The sequence below is a fragment of the Odontesthes bonariensis genome, chromosome 11 (genome assembly GCF_027942865.1).
Source record: "Odontesthes bonariensis isolate fOdoBon6 chromosome 11, fOdoBon6.hap1, whole genome shotgun sequence".
Lineage (NCBI taxonomy): Eukaryota > Metazoa > Chordata > Actinopteri > Atheriniformes > Atherinopsidae > Odontesthes > Odontesthes bonariensis.
In genome coordinates, this window is record NC_134516.1 from 32,299,561 (window position 1) to 32,303,429 (window position 3,869).

At 36.5% G+C, this 3,869-nt stretch overlaps 1 long non-coding RNA gene across 1 annotated transcript; it reads left to right on the plus strand.

Annotated features, from left to right (window-relative positions):
* The first annotated feature begins 2,232 nt into the window (after window positions 1-2,232).
* Window positions 2,233-3,642, plus strand: LOC142391915 (uncharacterized). The gene is made up of 3 exons (XR_012770639.1): window positions 2,233-2,393; window positions 3,194-3,346; window positions 3,514-3,642. It is a non-coding gene; the product is annotated as an uncharacterized LOC142391915 (long non-coding RNA).
* Window positions 3,643-3,869: the final 227 nt, after the last annotated feature.

Consider the following 3,869-nt stretch of genomic DNA (forward strand, 5'->3'; position numbering starts at 1 on the left):
TCCACGTCCGTACTGAAAAATAAGCATGTCATATGTAAAGTTAGTGACTTAACTCTAGATATGCACTATAACTTTTTTTAAACCGGTACCCAATAACTTCCTGCTTCCAAAGGTAGATACCAGTGACTGATAATAGATATTTATTATACCATGGTAATTCAGGTGTAATCTGCTATTCAAAGCATAAATTACAATTTTGTTAAAATGATCAGTGCCTTTCTTTTGTGTCTGAATTTGCTCTCATCAATTGCAACAAAAGCTCTCCTTCCTCCAATGCGCATTCCCCGTCTTCTCTCCAGTCGCCTGACAGCTTTAGTGCAGATTTCTCGTAAGAGTGTTGTCACACCGGTCAGTGACTTGCTGCTCCCACATACTCCATCCTCTATCATATCAATTTGTCTCTTCCGCAAACCCTGTGAAAAACTAAGACAAAAACTCTAAGTGTATTAGCAACTGATCAGCCTGATTGTGATCACAAAACAATAATGAAGACTCTAATTACATGCTACAAGCTAATCTGGTTTTAATAAGTCAGCAATAATAGGCAGCATTTGTGTAAAGTGTAACCAAAACACACTGAGAGACAGATATAGGTGAAGGACCCCAACCTGTGCATGATTGTCATCCAACTTGGTAATGGAATGTGTGACCGAGAGAATATGGAGCCCTCTCTGATGGACCTTGTGATGCCCCTGCCCTTATGGGTTGTCTTTCTACAGGTCCTGTAACAAATGGCACAGAGATATATTTGCATTAATTTAATGTGTATTTAGTGTGGTTTTAAGGTACATACATCAATAACAAATAACATTGCAAAGCATGTTTAACTTGTTCCTCACATTAACATTGGGCACAGTTGTCATATTGAGTCCTTGGTTGGATATCCATTGATTACAGCACATCTCAAGTATGTGAGTGGTAGTCACCACCCTAGCCAAGAGGTTGTACAGACAAAACATGCTCAAATACCATTCTACATGTAAGTAATTACCCTCAATAGCCTACTAACACTGAGTATATAACAAAAACACAGACTGATCTAGATATCAATAATCCCAGTTATGAGCTGGTTGGTATTTCAATATTTTGAATGACAAAATGCTTATTTTAATTTAAAAAGTGATCAATTTTAAGACATTCTAAAGATACAGGAATGTAATGGTACACTGAGTGTCTGTTGCAATGAGACATGGAGCTTACCACCTATATCCATCTTTTGTTGTGTCAGTTCTTTTAAATTTCATTCTGCTGTTGCAGGCAGGACATCGTTTTTTTCTTGCCAACAGCCTCTTCTTCTGGAGCCATCTTATCAAGTTTTTGCCGCCATGTGCTGTCTTCTGTAGACATTTTATTATCAACGTCATTTTACTGAAAAAAAAATTAAAACATAACGGGTGTAACATTAAATGCATTTATAATATAATACTTGAAAAAATACTGTGAAAAAACATGATTATAAATTTTTATAATTAAATAGGGCCCACTCCGCTGATTGCGTTGCCTTTACAATAATGACTTAAAAATGTATCAACTTAATCTTTACCAGATTCGAAACTCGCGATGGACATTGACGCAACCTTCTCCTCTTCTTGTGCCTTCACCTCGTGGTGATTTTACCGGGCTTTTCACTTGGTCTCTGAATCAAGTCAACGCACTGACTGCAACAACGGAAATACTTCACAATAAGAGCATTGCTTGTGAAAAAAACTAAGACTAAGCACCAATCTTCCATCAGTCACTTTCATAAAGTAACGTTTATTGAACATTTATATTATATATATTCACATGTAATTGGTACTGTAACGCGTACATTGTTATACAGAAATGTATTTTACTTACATTTGGTTGGAGATCTCTGTGTCAACCGGAAGTTGGATCCGACTTATGGTGCTCGCGCAAAATTGATACGAAAGTAGACCGGAGACTTCTGAGAGGGAAAACAACACACAGCTGAAGACCTGAAGTTAGCTACAGTTAACAGGTAAGTTATTATCGATTTGCAGACTCCCGTTTTGAAGCCTTGAGCTTTGCAATGTGGTCACCGGCAAACAGTTTTTTTCGGAACCAGAAGCAAACACATTTGCACAGTGACAGCTAGCTAACGTTAGCTAGCTAAATTTAGCGACACAAAGCAGCCAAAGCAGGCTGTTAACACGTTTTAACTTAAATACGGTAAGTTAGTTTTGTTGCAGCTTGGTTAGCTGCATGTACTCAAATAGGCTACGGGTGAAGTTTAACAATTGATCTGTGACTTGGCTTTGACCTAATGTATTGTTTAATTTTATTATCATATTTTATACTTCTAATGTCCAGAGTCATGCCACGTGGAGTTAGAAGAACAAGGAGTAATAAAAATCCAGTCGATGATGAGTTGGTACAGTCTACTGATGAAGGTAAGTTAATGTTAGCAACTGGGTGGTCCTTAAATTAGTTCCCTCATAGTTGTTAACTCTTATTACAAATTTCTGTGTATGCCATATTTATTAAATTTTAAATATATGAATCAATCAATCAAATAATCTTCCCAAATTAAGTTCATCATTAAAATTCTTGTCATAATTTTCAGGATTTAAACCGTTAAAATGCCAGTTGCAACAAACATACTCATGCTAGAGAAGTTTGGAGTGTGTGTCCACCCTAAAGCAGTTTGATCTCATTGTAAATGTCTCTGTTTTGTCTCTATTTTGGCTGTATGGCGCACGCACACACACCCAATGAACACATATACCCTTTTTCTTAGTAGCCGTTAGGGTTAGGGTTAGACGTCATCCTCACACATCATAATGAACCCAACATCCAGGAAAATGGTCGAGAGCATATCAAGTATCAAAAATGACAACAAAAAAAAATGAAAGAGTGCATGATTTTGGCATTTTGGGCGTTCGTTTGTTCAAGAGTGGTGAATAAATTTAAATCTTACCCTGTGTCTGTAATAGAGCTGCAATAATTATAACTTAACATAATCACAGTTAAGTTTTTTTTTTAATCAAAATGGGTCAGCTCTACAACATTCCATACCACCAGAAAGGCAGTCTTGGATTTGAGTGTTCTGAAAATGACACCCCACTCTTCTTTCTGCCAGCCCATAGGATTTTATGTTGTTATATGTTGTTGTATGTTATTAGTAATTGAAATAGAACAGGCTATAACTGACCACTACATTTGAAATATATTTCTGTTTGTATCTTTTTAGTTGTTGAGATTCAAACCCCGGCTCCAACCATGGATAAATTCCGGCAGGAATTCAAATTAGTAAAGGAGGAGAACCGGCTCCTAAAAGAAGAGATCCGGCTTCTAAAAGAGGAGCGGGATTTCCTTAGAGAGAAAACTGACCCAACCCCAAAAGGTGTCTGTAGGCTTAATAAGTGGCCTTCTATTTTGCATATATTGATTTCAAATCCCCACATCATGGAAATGCATGAAGTATATTACAATAAGTGTTTTTTCATGTGCAAAATAAATAAAATCTCTATCAAAAAATAATTTTAGGAATTGTATTTCTTTTATTGTCAGGGCCACGCAAAAGAAAGGCAAAGGATTTCTCAGACTCTTCGTCTTCTGACACATCATCTGAGTCGGACTCCTCTTCTGAACAGGAGAAGCGGAAGGGGAAGAAGAACAAGACCAAGAAGAAGTCTAAAACATTTGGAAAAAGAGGTAATTTCCATCATTTGGAAAAAAAATGGCCTACAGTTATGTGCATATAGTTTACATTTATATATAATGTATATACCGCCTTGATCACACCATGATAATCAACAAATAAATTGTGCTGTTTGTTTCTCTCCTTATTTAATATAGGGAGAGATGGAATTTAAGCTATATGTATAACTGTACTAGACCTTACATAGTCTGTGGAACTTTGTCAT